Source organism: Plectrocnemia conspersa, unplaced genomic scaffold (assembly GCF_051122295.1).
Source record: "Plectrocnemia conspersa isolate PC_06_02 unplaced genomic scaffold, ASM5112229v1 ptg000002l, whole genome shotgun sequence".
Classification (NCBI taxonomy): domain Eukaryota; kingdom Metazoa; phylum Arthropoda; class Insecta; order Trichoptera; family Polycentropodidae; genus Plectrocnemia; species Plectrocnemia conspersa.
In genome coordinates, this window is record NW_028277166.1 from 8,282,452 (window position 1) to 8,303,753 (window position 21,302).

Here is a 21,302-nt window from a genome sequence, read left to right on the forward strand (position 1 = left end):
TAATGGACTTATGAATAATCATTAATGGGGTTATAAGCAAGTTCTCAAAATTTGGATCGGATGAATGGAGATGTCATGGTTTTGAAATATATGCCTATGGACGGAGATAACAGCCAAAGAAGTGCAACCAAGGATCAGGAGATATACTTGGAACTTATTAAAAATATGGTATGCAATCAGAAAAAACACCTGAAATATAATATGGAATCAGACATGACACCTAAGGCTTTTACAGTTAACCATCGTATTGCTACGTATAATAAAAAATACATTCTTTCAGAAAATTTTTTTGGTATAATTTTTGTATGAATATGAATTGCCGAAAAATATTCCAAAACCAAATAAGCAGCAAAACAACAATGATGTCAATGTAATGGTTCAGCGCTAGTATTATCGATTACGGCTTAATAAAACCAGATAAATAAAACACAGCATTTTTTTCTGTATCTATATTTTTAAAATATAAGTTAGTTTACACTATTTAAATATCGAATTGTAAAAGATAAAATATTTGATAAGTTATAAGAAATCAAGTGTTTTAAACTTTAAACTAGTAAAAAGTTAAATTTTATCTTGGTATGCTGAAAAAAATACGATAATAAATTTCTTTAGACAGACTGAATATAAACGTTGGTTTTTACCAGTCATTGAGAAAGTTCACAGCTGCGTAATATTAACTTGGAAATGTAAGTAATTCCTAAAATTAGACAATTAAAAAGTTTAATTTTCTTCACTGTTTTGTATGATGACTATTACTTGTTATGGCAATGTCATAACAAAAAGATACAATATTATAAAAAAGGGGGCAGAATTGGTCTGCAGATAACGTAGAAGTACATAAGGTAAAAATTACTATCTGCGTTGTTGCAATACATACGCTGTTTTTAGTGTTTTAATTTATTAAAAAATAAAAAATATAAAGGAATACTTTACGAATTGTAAGAAAAATATTCAAATAAAAAATAGTTTAAGAACGGGCGAATATATTCGGTATTTTAATATTCAGATTGGATATTTTAACTGCAAACTATTGGACGAAATGTTATAAAGCCTTGCGAAGAGTTTGGTCAATCGAGATGGATCAATCCTTTTGCAAGATAACGCTCTAGCACACAAACTACAAGAGCTAAAGTATAAAACTCTCTCGCTACTACAATACATGGACCATAGATTTCTGGACCAAAAGTAGTGGATAACGCCTCTCGCGATTTCATTGTTACTCTCTAGATTTATTTGTTACCGGCATAAATAAGATAAATTTGAGAAGGAAAAACTGAGTCAAAAGTTTGAATGCATACTTTGAATAATTATGCTGCTCCTTGTTTATTATATAAGTACCAACATTTTAATTTAAAATTAGACATACTTAATGACCCTATAAAAATAATGCTAATGTGGGAACTTTTAATTTAATGTGATATTTATAATTTTTAAACAATAAAAATTTTTAAACAAAATTAAAGCTAATACCAAAAAAATGTAATCCTGTAAATTAGAGTTCTTTAGTCTTAACTTAGTATATATACTTATAAATTTAATTTATGCGTATTCTAATACTCGTTTATCATTTTATAAGATGATTTAATATCAAATAATATAACACTTTACTTTTCAATTAAATATTATTTGTGTACATTGATAAGAAAATGGGGCACGCTGTGTTATAACTAAGCCGACAATGTCTACGTCGTGTTGAATTTTAATTAAACTCCTTTTTTGATGTCGCAAGTTAAAACATACATATATGGATGTTTATTATGGGAGCCGTTAATCATCCATTTCCCGCGAGCGAGTCGTTATGTTTCATAAAACGTAAAATTGTTCGGCAGGTTACGGATGTGGACCCACCCCCTCGCAGGTCAGGTGAAAGGGGCGAACTGAAAATCGACCCCTTCATGAACAGGTTTATAGGTGGCAAGGTATAGAGCAAAGTTTACTCACTTGCTGAACTCTGTCTCCGGTGATTTTCGATGGGTCCTTTCAGCATTATCGACGGCACTGACACACTCCGTCCTTCAAACGCTTCCTGAAAAATAAAACGAAATGAAACGATTATATCACCTAAAAACGTTATTCAAATGAAACTATTTATATTGTTATTATAACAATATTTATAATAAATAAATAAATAAGTCAAGCCAAGAATAATTTTATTTTTTATAGTCAGATAAGTATAAACGTTTGTCTGTTAATTTTAAATTGAAATTTGATTAAAAAGCGAGCCATCGATTTGTATTGAAATGTACGATATTTTGTTTATAGACTTTTTTATACATATATTTTTACGTGTAAATATGACACAAAATAAACGAGTTACTCATTCATTACAAATTCACAAACACTCTCTCCGATAACAAACAACACCCACGACCAAACGTATTTTTATCCCTATTATATCCGCAAATCGAAACGATACATCCATCATTCGATACAACAAAACCGAGCATGTCATAGCACATTTCCAGAGTGTATAACGCATTATTGATTAACTACCGATCGATCCGGCGGAATCATCGGCCGAGTTAAATGGACCAAAGGGGATGATTAATAGGGTGGATGATTGTGCATTTTGCCTTTGTGTTGGGTTACAATTTCGATATGTTGTGTGCGCGCCCTGACAAAATCCGCATTATGCATAAATCAACGGTCGGACGACAAAAAACGGATTTCCTCCGGTTGATATTTATTATTTTACACACCTGGCAACGCTGGTGGCAACACAAAAGGCGAAACGACACAGTATGTTACCTTTCAAACCGAACGCGAAAATATGGCTTAAATGAAACATATACAAAAAAATAAATCTATTAAATATATGTGACAACATAAAAAATCGTAGCTTTTGTAATTTATAATTCAAATATAAACAACTAAATTATTACTAATAAAATTTGTATACTGAAAATTTTCATTACAAATTCTTGTGAAAAATATATTGTATATATGTGAAATTCTAAGAGTCATTTAAAAAATCCTAGAGATTCGAGATTATTAACCCTTAGACCGCCGACCGGTAAATTCTTAATTACTCGCTGTACGCCATGCGTTTTTAGCGATATAATTTTTTGGCTACTTACTCTGTTTAACACATCATTACAGCCAAAATACTCAATTTTTATATTTTAAAATTATATATGTATGATTAACATGATTTAAGCATTCTAATTATATCAATAAACAAACATTTTTCATCGTATTGTTGGTAATATGAAATAAACAAAACTTATTATGCACTTAAATCAATTGGCCGGCCCGTGTGTTGGCTCGCGTGCACACACCTACACACACATGCACGCGCGCGACACTATACAAGCGAACGACAAGCAGGGTCATGCTTCACACTGAGACAATTTTAATATATAAATCTGCAACGCATTTTTTCGTCGTCTGACCTACATCTTGTTATAAAAATTAACAAACCGACAACATTTCTTAGATGCATACAAAATCACATATATCGTACACAAAAATAACCCTAATAACCAAACCGTTTGTTTTTGATCAATGGTGTTTGAAATTGTTGTTGAAGGTTGTCATATTTCTTAATATATAAAAATAATAAATAATAAAACTTGATAGCAAGATATGATGTTACATTTAACTATATATAATTATATGTATAATTTATAATATATATATATATATATATATATATATATATATATATATATATATATATATATATATATATATATATATATATATATATATATATATATATATATATATATATATATATATATATATATATATATATATATATATATATATATATATATATATATATATATATATATACATTTATATATATATATACATATTATTTTTCTTCTTCCACGGCGCTACAACCGGTGATCGGTTTTGGTCTATCCACCTAATTTATTGTGGGGCTTCTAGATATACCTTGAGTTTTAGTATTTCTTCCGCTATTGTTTGCATTTTTCCTGGTTGTAATATTGCACATTCCAGGTTCCAAAATTTAAGTTCAGTCGTTTATCTAGATTTCGATCATCTACGGGGCGGATTTATTATTTATTTGTGATTTTTTCGTAACTATTTGGATTTATCCACGTTGGTTGGTTTGCTCCACGACAAAGACCCTCCTCCTTTATCCGGGCTTGGGACCGGCAAGAGTGCAACATATCTACACTCCAGGCGGAATATGTAATATATATTACACATATACATATATATATATATATATATTAAACAATAAATAATAAACGTTTCGGCCATCGTGACGCATTGGGGTAACCTGTTAGATCACAATGGTCTTAATTTAATCTAATTAAATACATATATTAAAAATAAATTATAAAATAATATAACAAGTAAAATAAAATGATTCAACGACAAGAAATCGATTTTGTTAATATTATTATTATTAATAATATTTAATATTTACTAAGAGTTATTATTACTGTTTTATTAATTATATATTATTTATATTTAATAATTAGTATTTAATAGTGATTATTATTATTATTATTTAATTATTACAAACAATAAAAACCAATCACAAAAACAGTTGACAATATTAAAACAGTCGAAATAACGTATAAATATTTTCACAAGTATTTACAAATCACAATCATCATTGAAATATTGATGACATAATTTAATTTCGATTCATAATTTAAAGTATAAAAAAAAGAATTTCCGCGACGCGTTTGTGATAACCCTAAAAGTGGCCTACAATAGCACGATCGAAACCGCGCGCAAAATACAAACGACTAAAATTAAGGCGTGACTTTATAATTATATATACCACTGTTTCATCGCAAATTCTATAAATAAAATCACTGTAATCGTTTATTAGGAACTTAAACTGATTTTTAAAACATTTATTGCCAACTTTTACCATTCCGTTTCTTTAAAAAACGAAGGTTTTAACGAGCGCATAATATGATGCGCATGGCGTTAGACAGTAGATTTACTTGCGCATCATATGATGCGCGTGGCGTTGAAAGGACTAATATATGTGACTACAGCTAGACATATGACAGTAAATAAAAAATATTTTTAATTTGTTTTATATTATTCGGATATAGATTTTTTTACGAAAATGTAAACAAAAATTTAAACTTTGGATGATAAAAATAATGCAATAAGTAATAATAAGACATTTTTTCAAACATCACCAACGTAAGATATTGACCAAAAATATTGTTATAGTACTAATAAATTGCAACTGTACAATAAATATATTTATTTGGACGTGTTGAAACATATTAAGCCAAATGCATATTAAACAACCTGCCTATTATATTTTATTAAATGCTTATAAACTTTTTTTTTGTACAAAAAGCTTTTATAATTATATAATAAGTTGTAAAAACATCGTTTAACTCGTCCGTATCCGTTAGCTGTTAGCATAACACAGATGGGGTTTTGTATAGTATCGGGATAGAAACATTTATCTTGATCGCCAGGCTCGATCATTAATCAAACGCTTAGAGCTGGCAGAATATGCACTAGATAACAAGAGAAAATAACATAGTTTCAGAACAAAAATATTTTCAGGTGATTGAGTATTTTTAGAGTTAAATATATAATATAGGGTAGTGCATATAAATTTAGTATTTATACAAAAATTTTATTTTGGTATAAGCTGAGAAAATATGTGTTTTTAAAGTTTTTATTATTTGTAGGTAACAAATTTTATACATCTTTGTTTGATCCATTCCGTTTAATGGTTTGTTATGACACATGATGCACTCAAGAATAAAATTGATGTTGTCGTGGATGTGACAGACAAAAGTGAACGACGAAACCACAGAAATGAAGGATAGGATAATAAAATATAATGGATACATAATAAAGTGTCAGCATAGTAAATAGTGGCAGTTTTCATGAGATTTCAATTTATCGTCCGTGTTAACATTGATGTTAAAAAATAATAAAGATGAACGACTCAATTTTTCTCTTTTATTTTCGAATGTCATGTTTTCGTAGAAAAATTTGCATAATTCAAGGTGGCCCTGATTTAAATTATGGTATTTTCCGAGACACCATCAAGTTGTTTTTCCGGCAGCCGGAGGAGAAATTGAATTTGTAACCGGTTGCAGTGGGAAAGTCGGTTCGTTCAGGAAACAGCAAATGGTCCGGGCGAACACAATAAATAACACTAGGCTTGGGAATAAAAGTTAAGCTTAAGAGCATTAGGGGGCGCATGGGGATGAGGAATAAATGGTATTTTTGAACCGTTTACAAATCTTCCGCTTGCTCTCTCATAAAAGTGCGCGTGGACGTAAAAAACAGTAGTCCGACCCTTCGGCAATAAACCGCCTATGGGTTATAACTGTAAATAACGATGAATTTATAGTGAATAATTCTGGATTAATATATCAAGGTGCCGAGCCTAGGGTGGACAATTTGCAGAAGTGGGTCATTTGGCTCGGATAAAGTGCAGAAAATACGACTGGACAAAATCATATATTTATATGTATGTACATGCTATTCCTAGTATATCTATAAAAATATAAAAAGTATTATATGTGAGTTGAGAGCTTCTAAGATGCTAAGAAAATTTATTCGTTACTCTAATTAATTAAAAGACTTGTGGGTGTTCTTGAATATGCGTCTTTCCCTGGTAGCCAAATATTGACCGACTATTTAATGATAAGAAAGAATATAAATTCTATCCATTCAATAGAGATTATGTCTTATGAATAGTAATGGGTAACACTATACAAAGTCATACAACTTAAGAAAGCTCATTTAATCAATTTTTGGGTGCCTTTTGTTTCTAATTATTGCTTAAATTATATTGTATACAAATAAAGAAATACACAGTTCTCATATAAGCATTTTGGCAAGGACTTTCTGGATATTATCAAAAAAAGTATTATTACCTAAGATTTATAAGAGTTGATTTATGATAATAAAAATTAGAAAAATATAAAACTAATGCTACATCTGGGTCGCCATAAGCAATTTATCAATAATAAACACTATAATAGAATATATTAAATTAAACTAAAACAGCATTACATTTTAGTGATATCAAGTATATATGTCAAATATCGTGTTTTAAAAGTAATGAAAAAAATAAGGGTATTTATTTTTATACAAATAGAATGTGGGCTCTATTTTCAGAATTTTGCGAGTGCCAATAATCAAACAGTCTACTCTCAAATTACTACAGGTATCAAAATCTAACTTCCCAGAAGGCAATTGCTGTCTGCATTTAGAAAATATCGTTACGCCTCCTTAAATACGTAATAAATGTGTGAAAAATCACCTATATTATTTGGTTTAAAATCGACGCTTAAACCAGCGATTTTTTAACTATTTGATCTGATCCTAAAGCCAATAAACTAAACACATTTACATATTTATGTGTTAATTTAAAAATCATTTATAAGTACCAGTAAATCTTTTAAGAGTTCATATGAAGTATATTAAAAACTATAAGAATCGTAATAAATCAACCAATATCATTTAGTAACAATATTGCTTAAATATTGCAATTTCTGCAAAAATATTTATTTTCTTTAAAATTAAAATTTAATAGTTGTAAAGTTTAATTTTATTATAAAAAAATACTACAATCTACCGAGCAAGTCTCAACAAAAAAAAAGCGCGAGCGAGTGACCTTGCTCAAGCGTGGTTTTTTAAAGGGTGGTTCCCAATCGTGATCCAAGTTTAATATATATTTATAAACATGATTTTTTATACTTAGTGGTTTACGAACCCAGTAAATAATTTTATTATGAATATTATTACATATTTTACATAACAGTAGCGTGAATTTAAAGGATTAAATATTTTTTTAGTTTATATCATAATAAGACTAAATAATAAATAGGTACTTACTGGTAAAAGTATCATTTTAAAGCAAAAATATTGCTGCTTTTTAATTTTACTTGTGTGTTTATGTATAATTTATAAATTATACATACATACAAATATTCTATTGTGCATTTTAATTAAAAATCTGTATAGATTTAATTTTGAATTTTATAGTTACCAACAGTGTTCTGAAATATATACAATCTAAAAAAGGGAGGAGACCAACGTCATACTATTCTTTGATCTCTTGAACAATTTAGATGATTTTAGAAGGAACTAGAATTTTTTTAAACTGATCATTTTTTTATTAAACTGTTATAGTTGTGACTAGTAATGTTTTTTTGCACATTGTTTTATTATTCACCACGATAGATTCAGTTTTAGCAGTAAATGCTTTCTACAAATATTTTCATAGCATACTAGATTAGTGTTATTTATAGGATTAGTGTTAATATGAAATTGAAGGTTTCTTGATAATTCTCTAATACATATTTTTGGTTTAAAGTTACATATATACGAATTAAAACTACTGCAGTTCTAAAAAAACTTTCTACGAAATTAAATCTGCATTTAAATTAAGTAGTAGTAAAAGGAACAGAGATTTTCGTTTAACACTGAAAACAATGTTTAACGATATAAGTTTTATGGCCGAATCTAGGAATACCGATTTCAAACGCTTAATTTCTACTTACTCAAACATTTGCTGGTCAACAAAAAATTAAGAATGCAAGGGTCAATGACTTAAGAAAGAATGTTTTTATTACTTTGTCTGTGACAAGGAAAACTTGAGTCGATATCTTTCATGTTAATTCTATAAATCATATAATAAAAAATGACAATTTTCAGCTTATAACGAAAGAAAATATTAGGACATGGAAATTAACTGTTAATTAAACATGCAATTATTATTTTAGATATGCATATTGTGTAAAAAATTCAAAAAAGGTATTTAAGATACCTTTACAAAAGGACATTTGGTTATTATCCGTACTTATATCCCAGCGCCTTTCTTTTAGGGGCGTTGGGATATGATTCGCTGAATTCTCGCAGAAAGCTGTATGTCGCTAAGCATTTTTTCAAACTACTAAAAGGTGCTGTCGACAATCCAGCTATTCTCGAGGAATTCCAGTTTTGGGTTCCGGAACATTTTCGAGAATCACGATCGAGACCTCTTTTGATGGCAGTTAGGGCTAGGACATCCGCACTTGCCGACTCGCCTATAGCTGTGGCCATACGGCTCCTTAATACGCTTGCATTACATATTGACCTGTTTAATGTTAGCTACAAGGAGCTGATCCAGTTTGTCTCATTTAATTTTGATATTTTATAATTTTTTGTTATGTTTATTATTTTTAAGTATTGTTCTATTTATGTATATATACGTTTTTTTTTTTGTTTTATAAATTTAAAATTTGTTTTCGACCATCGTGGCGCATTGGGGTAACCTGTTAGGCCACGATGGTCTTAATTTAATCTAAAAATAAAAAATAAAAAAAAAAATAAAAAAAAAAATATCCAATATAAGAAATGATTAATGTATTATTAATGTGCTTCTATGTTTTGATAAATGTCTATTTATATTTCATGTATAATCTTTTATAAATATTATATGAATATAGCCGTGGAAAGCAAATTTCTGAAAAACGCAGTAAAAAATTGGCATGTAAAGCATCTAAATATTTAAAAACCTTATCAAAAAAAGTTTCTAAATCTGTTATGAAAATGTTAAAAAATATGTTATTCACCTAATCTCCTTTGAAGTACACTTTTTGAATGTTCTTCGAAGTACTTGATCGATCTATATATTATTTCCAACTTTTTTTATTAACCACACAACGCCGACACGATCCGCGATACTTTATTAGGAAATCAGCGAAAATCCTCCCCGCTTTAAGGTATTTACCATCGAGGGGGGTTCGTTCGTGTATGCCCCTTAACGACCGCAATAAAACTTCCCTGGCAATATATATCTCGAGACGTTCGCCTGTGACGTGCTTCAGGTGCGACTACGTGACGTTTACTTCGGTATACCTACTTCTATGTTTTGCTCGTGTATGCCCAAACATAGGATAATTTACGACAGGACCAGTCTGGCTTTTGCGGTCCCTGGACGTCTATGTAAATTGCATCCGATATTATGGATGTGTGGCATGGATGCATTATTCCGCCATTTTGTGTGCGCCACAATTTACAAAGTAATCTCAGCGTTAGATCTTCGGAGCGGAAGGATCGGTCGAGTTCTCACAGCATCCGTGTATCGATATAACCAAAATAATATTATATACTGGGAACACCCGAGAAAAGAGCGATTTCGAAAATATAAGGACGCTTCTACAAAAAATAACTTTGAGATTGTACTTAAAAATAGTATGGTATTAATTTTTGTATTTGAACTTAAACTGTAAGTAAACTATACATTTAGACATTGATTTTAAAATATGGAAAAAACTTATAATTTATCCGATTTGTACTGCCGTCTCTTTTATACTAGTGAATAACTGTAAACATTTAGGCTATTATTTATTTATATAAATACGAATTTTATATATATATATATATATATATATATATATATATATATATATATATATATATATATATATATATATATATATATATATATATATATATATATATATATATATATATATATATATATATATATATATATATATATATATATATATATATATATATATATATATATATATTTGTAATTCTTCATCAGCAATTTGGTTGCAAAAAACCTTATTAAAAAGCTTTAATTGGTTACTACGGTATGTAAGTACAGCAGTTTACAAGCTCTGAAGCAATGCTCTCAATGATAGATTGTTTAGAAAGCTTTGTGATGAAAATGACAAAGACTTGAATTGTTTACTGTTGCACGCAGAAGTTTTTTGGCTGTCAGAATAATTTAATGAACTCTTTGATTCAATTTTCAAAAATTAAGATTATTCGTTAAGAGAGAATTATTGAAATTAAGGAACTATATAGTTTATTTAACAGATTTATATAGTAAATTTAATGAAACGAATTTACTGCTTCAATTAGATGATTTGAATTAGATCAGAACAAAGGCAATTATTTCTGCCTTCATATCAAAACTTGCTTTTCACAAAGGAAATTTAGGTCGAAGACAATTTTATCAGTTTTGAAATCTTTCCTTGGCAGAAACAACTAACAGACAATTTTTGGAAGCGCTTAAAGAAGATTTTACAAATATATTTAATTATATATAAATATTATATATGATCTATGAACTATTATTGTTTTTTGATCATTGTAACGCATGGTCTTATTTTAATATAAATAAATAAATACCAGAGCTTAACTAACCAAAAAAAATATTAAAAATCGCAAACACGTGTACATAAATTTAACGCAATCACACCAATCCCGAAATAAAAAACTTGTTACTAAAAGCTTTACAAACATTGCTATTTTTTATATGTTGGTAAATGAAAACCAGACATTTTAAATAAATAATTACATACCACAAAAAAAACGATTTTTTTTTACTGTACATAAAATTATTGTACAAGTATTACTTTACATAAAGTCACTTAAAGCTTTTAGCAAAATATAATAAATTTAAATAAAATATCAATGGCAAGTTAAACGTATATTAAATATTAATGTATCAATTTACACAATGGTTACCGCTATACCCATATGATAAAACTTTACTATTTATGTTTAACAATTGTAAATGTATTTTATGAAACAAATTAAACTTTGTCCGCATATTGCGCACACACAACCCAGCGTTAATTTTGCTTTTATAATATAAATATATGTGTAAGTATAAGTAGAAATTATATTGTAAATGGACAATGATTAAAAATCATGAACATTACATAGAGGATATAAAACATGCAAACTTTCCCCAAATACTATTTAGCAAAACAATTTAAAAATTAGTTTGTATCCAGTCATAATACTCAGCTACAACACCACCCAGATTAACTTAATGTTATTGTAAACTTGAGCGTTTATCTATGTCAATAAATTAAATTTACATTATTAAAGGAATACTTGCTTTAATACATATATTTGTATATTTATTAAAGGTGAGCCTTAATTATTTCAACAGTCAAATCATTTTAAAAGTTAATTATTAAACTTGAATAAAAGTGAGATTCTAATTCTTTTTTTAGTATAAAAATTAGATAAATGTATATTAAATTAAGTTAGGTCCTTTAGTAAGATATATCTTTATTAGCAATTTTATTTATATGCCTATCTGCGATATTAAGTTTAGTAAACTTATATTGAATAAATCTATATGTATTAATTAGTACACCGAAAAATTTTGCATTAAAAAAAAATCGTGTAACATTTAAAATAACTTTATATAATAGTTAAAATGAAGCAGTATAGTATAAATTAAGTTTTTAATTACACTTTATATATACATATTTATTTATTTTAAATACGTAAATATAGTTACTGTGATGTTTTAATTTATCACTTTATTTATTTTTTATAAGACTTGCCCAAATATTTTAAACTGAATTATTTAAATTATTATTTAACAGCTATTTAAAATGAATAGCTAGACATTTAGTTTATTAACTTCAAGCCTACATTGCTAAACTACGTTGTTTTACCATTTATCTTTTAATTTATTTATTGTATGTGTTAAAATAAATGAGTGTTAGCAGTAAAGCTAATTTTTTACTAGCGTTTCGTTACATATTTGGATACATTTTCACCGGTAAATATGTATTTTACATATAGCAAAATTATAATTTAACTGTGTTGAATTTTTTTTTATTTTGCCCGATAAAAATATATTTTTTATACTAACATATTGTACATTTACTGTAAGCAAACTAATTTACTATTCATCTATATCAGCAATAAAGTCTTTCCACGATTTTATTTAGAATTCTAGAAATACTTTTTTCTTTTTATTTACATCTTTAATTAGTGTGATGTATTTAAATCTGTACATATATATATATATATATATATATATATATATATATATATATATATATATATATATATATATATATATATATATATATATATATATATATATATATATATATATATATATATATATATATATATATATATATATAATATTGTAAAGTAAATATTTTGTATATAAATATTTTACGTCAGAATTAAATTGGTTTGGATTGCTGTTTGAAGCATAAATCTAGCGGAAAATGGAAAACAATAATTTTAGATTGCCATTATGGATGCTTACATACACTAATCAAATTATCTGCGTTATTATTTCACGCACTAAAGAGCATATTATGTAATAAACTTGAAAGCATTGTTATATTATTATAAATGCAATTCAACACTCAGAACCAGTATACTATTATACAATCAAAATCAGACTTCTGTGAATTCAAATAAGCAACAATACACTTCCATTGAATAACTAAACCAAAGTACACAAATAATTAGCAATGTCATGTTTGATTATTTGTATAAGAGAACACTGAATTACAAACTTGTAAAAGTTCGGTTGTTTGTGTTAACGACGTCTTTTATTTAATATCGTTTTTAATTGCTGTTAATATAGGTTTCTGCGCAATTATTAGCCGGTCTAATTGACAAACGGAACTTAATTGAAGGCAAATAGAGTGAGAAGCAGAGATCTTTAGAGGCGGTCCGACATCTGAAAGTTTCCAACGAGACAAAATACGGGCAAGACAAATTTACTGTTTAAATCCATTAGCAGTCGACAAGTTCAAAAGTGTCTTTTGGGTACCAGGGTGTTGCGGAAAGTCAGTACACAGTGAAAATGTCTCATTTGGGAATTTTCGGTAAAACGATGTATAATATACATACATACATATAAAAAGACACAAACATATTATATGTATTATAGTATTAAATGTAAGTACAAATGACAGTTTGTGAATTATAAATTAAAGACAACAAAAATACTTTTTGTTACAGGCAATGAAATTAAAAAAAGGTAATGATTTTAGTTAATATTCACAATAATTAAATAAAAATACATTTCAATAGATTGAAGCGTATTTTTATTTAATTGTTGTAAATATTAATTTATATCATTAGCTTTTTTTAAATTTAATTGCCCCTATAGGTATTGTAATTTAAAAGTCATTTTATTATTTTTTTTTACCTTAAAACTCACACAAATAATTAAATATTTATGAAGTAGACTTTAAAAATATTTAAATATTTTAACACTTAACCCAAAAAACAAACTTATAAATAGTGTAGCTATCATTATAGGATAAAACCTTAACAAATATGTTAGAAAATTTAAATCAATATCTTAACGAGTTATGAAAAATGGAAAATTTGATTAATGTAAATGCTCTTACATATGATAAAGACAAGGAGTATTTAGAAATTAAACAAGTATTAAAATACACTGAAAAATACGACAATTATATGATTATAGGTGATCCAAAAATAAGTATACTTCGAAAATGACACGACGCTTCGGACTAGGTGATCGAAATGAAAAAGAAAAGCGGCTAACTTAATTTTCCTAATCTCAAATACTTTATTGGAATTATCAAAAGAGAAGGCTATAATGATGGACTATACCGCTAAATTTCAAGGCATACGTAACCAAATTGATTTTATAATAATTAATAAGGGATTTAAAAACAGAAATGTTTCTCGGTGCAGATGCGGCTTCTGATTACAATCTTCTTGTTTCCAATATAATATTGAGTCTTAAAACTATACAAAAGTCATTAACTTGAATATAATTAGAATTATAAAAAATACAACTGGAATTTAAAAATAAATTTAATCAAAATTTCAATTAAAAATTTAAATAAAATTGGCAAGGAAAAAGAAAAAAATATTTTTTTGAAGACTGAGAAATCAGCAAAAAATTTTGAAATGCCAAAATATGAGAACGACAATGATTCAAGTAGAGCAGCGTTTCCCAACCTTTTTTGGCTCGCGTACCATTTAGTAGTACATCACGCTTAATTGCACCACTTCGTAAAAATGATTGTATTTCGAGAAATTTGTTATTTTATTTGCATTATAAATTTTATAGGGTGACTATATTTCCCAGAACTCAATTTATTTGATTTTAAAAAAATACCAAAGGTTTTATTTTTTCTTATAACAATGAGACATTTGAACTTTACATATCACAATGTTTTTTTTTAAATAAAAGGTGCCGAAGCTCATTTCTTGCAGAAATTCAAAACCTGGAAATTTAAGGAAGTATTTTTTTTAACAACTAATTTTTGTTAAAAACAAATACATAGAATTATAATAAATTATTTGTAACAAAAAAAATGAAATGCGCCGCAGGCAATTTTTTTTTAAAAATTACCGATATTAATAGAAAATATTTGTATATAAAATTAATTAAACACGGTAAATGTAAAAAATTCTGATAAAAACGAGACAATTTACACTTTCATTTTTACAAATTTACAGTAGCGCCGCAGGCGAAATTTTTGTTTTAAATTTAATAATATTATTGAAATTGTATTTAAAAATATTTTTATTACCGAAATTTTCTATTTATTATCGGAAACAATAGTTATGAAAGTATTGCTTAAGATTATAATACATTGTTATCAAGGTATAAGTATAATTTTCAAACAAATTTTACGAAAATATAAGCACAATAATACAAGCAAAATAAATTTAATGAGATTCTTGTGCTTGTTTCGAAGAACATAATTTTTTGAAATTTGGCTTAAAAGATATGAAATATACCCTTAAATCTACACCTGTGCTCAATTTGTTTCAAAACTTATTTTTTAAGAAAACATATGAAGAAAAAGCTCTTTTTACTAATTCTATACTAGTGAACGGTAATAAGAATTTGAGAGCTTTTTAACCCGCCGTTGGTCGCGCGAGTGTTGCATACGCCGTTGGTCGCGCCTGAGCGAATAGCCGCCTCTCGGTTCTTTATGTTTTTAAGTTTAAATATCAAATATTTATTATTTTTTTAATTTTTGGTTTATTTTAGTGTTGTATATATAAAATAAATAAATTCTTTAAAACTTTTATTTACATAACGAAAGAAGAAAAATAAAATAATAAATATTTTAAAAGTGAAATTTTTTTTTTTTAGATATATGTTTAAAACTTTAAAAATAACATGAAAAAATATATATCATTTTTGATCTTGATTACTTGAATACTTAGTTATGCAATCTGGACATAATGCCGATTACAGTTCTTTTCATATTGGGTTATAGCACATGTGGCATTTGATGGTGATTTTGCGATTTTTTTCCTAGAGCAAAAATTACATTTTGGACGATTCTATTCACTTGGTTCTAAGTGATGAATTATCATAGTGTCAGGTTTCTCTCCTAAATACTTTTTATGTCCGCCATTACTGATTGTTTTTCGCGTACCACCGGTGGTACGCGTACCACAAGTTAGGAGCCGCTGAAGTAGAGAGTAAATTCCTCGAGACTAAAAAGCAACATTAGATGACACAGGAAATATTGGAAATAATAAACGGTCCAAGGAAATTAAAAACATGAATCAGATAAAATACAAAAATATTCATTCTATAGTCTTACAAAAAAAATTATAGAAAAATTATTATAAAATGCAAATAAATAGAAAATGTGCCACAAAAACACGACGAATATAATTTACTTGAAAAATTAAATTGAAAAGCAAGTGTGAGATTTCTGAAAGACAAAGAGGGAAGAATGTTACTTACGTAACCAAGTACATAATATCATTAATAGAGGAGCATAAAGAAGCCATAACAAATCTTGAAACATGATTCGATACCAGATTTTGAAAATTTTAACGAGGAAACTTAAACATATTCACTAAAATCCTGAATAAATTATACTTCTCTGAAAATATACCCCACGATCGGTTGCGATCGTCATTTATTCCCTCGCCAAAAATAACAATTCGAACGTGTGCAGCCACTTAAGACTTTAGAAGCTTTATGAGTCACATATATTATGTACACATTGTGTTTACCCTTTCAAATATCACATATAGAAGCAAACATATATAGTTTTTACCGATTTTTATCACACATATGTCATTAAAAAATATTATTAAATTTTCTCCTATACCGAGATTCGAATTCGCGAATGCATCTCGTTTATATTTGCATATTAATGTGCAGACCAACCTTTCTCGGAATAAATGTGCATTTTAAAGCCTAACTTTAACTTTTACCACGGGAACCGCTTCCGGCGTTTCGGTTCAAAGCTCAAGTGTCCTTTGTGCTGTGCGAAAACAATGCGCACAGAAGCTTTTGCGCAAATAATCATACGAAAATATGCGAAGGCTGCCATTTCGATTGCAAACTTCGTACACACATTTCTACAAATACATTAGCACCGTTCCTGCACTAAAATTATTAAAACAAGGGGACGAGTCACGGTACTCTAACATAAATTAAAATATACCCGTGCTTATGAAAGCATTCAAATGGGTTTCACTGTTACGCGTATGTGTATGTTTTAATGATAGCATAAATTAAAAGTATTTTCGGTTAATTTATGAATATTTGTTTATGTGTCTGGTCCAAAGCTCAAAAATAAAATATAATTAGGCTACATATTTTTTTTGAAATAAGTCACTTTGTAGCAAAAGTTCTGATAAATTATTTTTTTGGTATCTGTCGATAAATTAGCATAAGCCAAGTACTAAAGATGTTAAACACACAGGAACTTAACAACCTTATGAGCATTTAAATTTTATTTTTAATTAGCTTGGTACTCGAAAAATAAACGAACAATACAGTGATTCCTCGATTTAATTTTAATTAAAAAAAAAAATAGTAAAAACTTTGCTTTATTCAGTTTACTTTTAATTTTATCCTTTATAAATTTAACATGTTTTCTGTGTATTTACAATACCATGAAGAAACCTAATAAAAACAGATATTTAAACACACATTAAAAACACACATCATTGTTGCGACTTAGGTCTGACTAAAACGGCAGTAATAAGTACAATTTATTAAAAGGTTCTCAAAATAATTTTATTTACGATTTTCAGAACAAGTTGAACGGACACACGCGACGATCAAAAATCAGAAGGATAAATGTGCTATTTACAAATTCACCTTTTATATGTACTTAAACAAAGTTATCTGAATATTAAAAAGATATGTTTCTAGATTAAATCAAATTGAAAGTAACTCAGTAGCGTTAAGTGACATGCAGCTTTCATTGTTCGATGTTGTAGTTCTATATGAAAACTGGAGACCTTTCTTAGGATTGGTGCCATTTATTTATTCACGGCACTTTTACGTTTAGAAAATGGCCCGGTAACGAACCGGAAAACGTTCGATTTTCCACTCTGTAGGACTACCAAGCGGGAGCAACTTCTTTCTCACGTGCGCGCACAAAGAATTTTGCGAGATATGCCAAATCTGAGTACCTTTGTGAAGTTTAAAGTAAATTTATTTTTGCCGTGTTGTGAATTAAGTTTTGCTCTATAAATATGTATATATACAATACAACGTCAAGAAAAGATAACAACGTTATATTTAATGGTTTTGATTTTTAACAAAGACGATATTCTGAAATGTATACCTTGTGTCGTTCATAAAATGTCATTGTTCTTTGGACCCTAATAACCACATCTGTGTCTGCCTTCTATTGCGCTTGAACGTTTTATAATTGTGTTTATAAAAATAACGCAATTGGTTTTCTATTATTTTTGTCAGCGATTCGTAAAAGCTTTCACTAGCGATCAATAAAATATGTGACATTTAGGCACATCGACAGAATAAAAAATAGAGCCAATCATTGAAGAAGAAGCTACCGTTTTTGTTTTAACTTAAGTTATTGTTAAAATGCTTGTATATTTAAAAATAAATATTTTACACAGTGAAAAGAAATTTAAATGTAAAATTAAAATACAATAATCTTTAACATACAAATCTGTGTTTATCTTAGTAAACATATTTTTTTAATCGGGTAAATTAAATTTTTTTACTAGTTAATTATTTTATTTTAATGCATTAAACCTGCATCTGCATTGCTATAATTAAAAAATATAATGTAATAAAATTATATTTTTTTAAGATTCATATAACAATACGCTCTTGACCATATCAATATTTTTATTTTTTATTTTGCTTCTCCATTTTGATTTACCTGAGAGTTTTACAGAACCAATTTACGACACGAACCGAAGATTAAACTCTACTGTGCGTATACGCGTGTAAAGGCACGTTTAGTTTAGTGTTAGGCCGTAACTCTGAATGACACATGAAAAGATGTATATCAACCGGTTCGCAGGCGATTCACTGCGTACTACTACAGCGTGTACAACGCGAATAAAAGCGCAAGTAAAAGCAATTTTCCGGCTGTGAAATAAAGCCGACGGCGGAAAATCAACACCCAATGCCGAAGCCGGAAAGGGACGCGCGTTGTGAAAAAAGGAAAAAGTTTTGTATCGCCCCCTGTCGGGGCAAAACACGAGAGTATTATCGATTGTGCAAGGGGAAGAAAACGGGATAGCGGTGAAGTGGGTCACGAAGCTTCCGTGGGGTGGGTTTTCGTGAATTTCGGGGCGGAATCTCGCGGGACGATAGTGAAGGGCCGAGCGTACCTTGCGTGGGTGGGGTGGGACACTAAATTTCTGCGAATCGGGAAACGCGGTAGGGGTAACGGTGGTGGCGGTGGGTATGGTGGTAGAAGGCAATCCCTCGTTTACAAATTACGCGATAGTGCCGAATCTTCCGCACACGCTGACTTTAATTGCCAAGTCTCGCTAAAAGCTTCGCTTGTTACCTTTGGGGCTGATGTCGAATGTGAGGTATTAGGTAATAGTTTTATATAAGCAATGTTATCCTAGAACAGTGAATGCATGCATGAATATGTAATAAATGTAATTAAAATCCTGCAAATTTGAAATCCTGGAAATGTAGAGAGAGATGTATACGTAGCAAACCCGCATTCAGTACCTCAGAATTTTTCAAATAACGCGATTTAAATTGCCGAAGTTTGGTTAATCTAAGATCAAACGATATTGAGAAAGATTTTCTCCAATATTAACCGTTTCTATACTATATTTTTTAGATTTGAGAATACTTTTTTATGTGAATTTAGATTTGAATTCAACGCAACATTATCAAATAAAAATAATATAAGGTCCTTGAGAAAAGTGTATGATTTTCTAAACATAAACTATTCCTTTATGGTGTGAAAAAAAATGTGTCAACAATATGCACATTTACAATTAGCCTCGAGGATAATCCAAAAACATGTAAACAAAAAATAACTGAAGGCCACGGTACAAGGAAATATACATATAACCATTCATATTCTCGCGTGTGACCTAGAGACTAGCGTCATGACTGTTTCTCTACACCTTTCGCTGCTATAAAAAATGTAAAAAGCTGGATAAGTGGGTACCGCATGAACTGAAACACGTTCAACCAATAAAAACCGATTATTCAATCGAATCTTTATCCATGAAAAAAATAGCAGAAAAATATCTAAATAGTTAATTGCAGATAAACATTAAAGACACGATCTAAGCCTTAATTACATAAAAATATGATTATGCTTACTGTATGGTAAAAATACAATTTCTTAAGATCAATTATGTAAAATAAAATAATAAATATACTGTATTTTTAATCCTATCCTGTATTTAAAAGTCATTCTCACATAAAAATAAGAAGCCTTAATTAAACGCTAAAGTTCTTAAAATCAACTGTTAGCGAACATATTTATTTTGCTATAATATTATATATTAACTCTAATACTTTTATATAAGAAGATTTAAATATGTTTTTCCAAAGTTATGTCATTAATTTGAAGAGAAGCTACGGCTGACATTTTCACACTTAATTTTATGATTTATTTTCAAAATGGTAAATTCTTTATAATATGTTTTCGACATATAAAATTATATATATATATACACTTATTTTATGGCAATAAAAGTTAAGTATTTTATTATAATACGTATATACTTAAGTATATATAGGGTTGCCTTATATATACATATATCAAAGAAACCCCGACCAAGTATCATTAATATTTGCTTTCAAAGAGATCCAATGAATTTATTATGAGCTTCAAATGATTTTATGGCATTCGATTAAATATTGATAAAAAAACATCTGCCATCTTATAAACGAAAGAGTGCACTCAAAAGATGTTTATTTTATATATTTATTTTATTAATAATTTAGCTTGTGGGAAATTATATATAAATTATAATTAAATACACAGTTTATTTAATTAATCATACCAAAAGTAAGCAATTGCTTTTGACTGAAGTCAATAAGATTTTACAGCATCTTGCGGACGCATTAACATATTCAGTACTTTGTTCCATTAAGTAGAACTCTATATATCTGCATTATATTTTTAATATGCACAAGTAATCCAGCACTATTAAGGTAAGTTGGGTGTCAAATTATTTATAGATTGGTCGATAATTACAATTAATAGAGTATTAGCTCATAAAAAATATTGATTTTTTCAGATACGCTGCGACTTGCGACCCAGTGTCTCACTAAATGTTGCGACCTTCGAGGGGTTAAGCGATAAAAATCGAGATGCGACTATTCG

The 21,302-nt window shown here is 28.3% G+C and overlaps 1 protein-coding gene across 1 annotated transcript in view; it reads right to left on the reverse strand.

Annotated features, from left to right (window-relative positions):
* LOC148237533 (uncharacterized) overlaps positions 1 to 21,302 on the reverse strand; it is a 211,433-nt gene that overhangs the window by 95,940 nt on the left and 94,191 nt on the right. Inside the window, exon 2 of the mRNA XM_088205533.1 lies at positions 1,942 to 2,026. The gene's annotated coding sequence lies outside the window, so the exon portion shown is untranslated. The remainder of the gene's footprint in view (positions 1 to 1,941; positions 2,027 to 21,302) is intronic.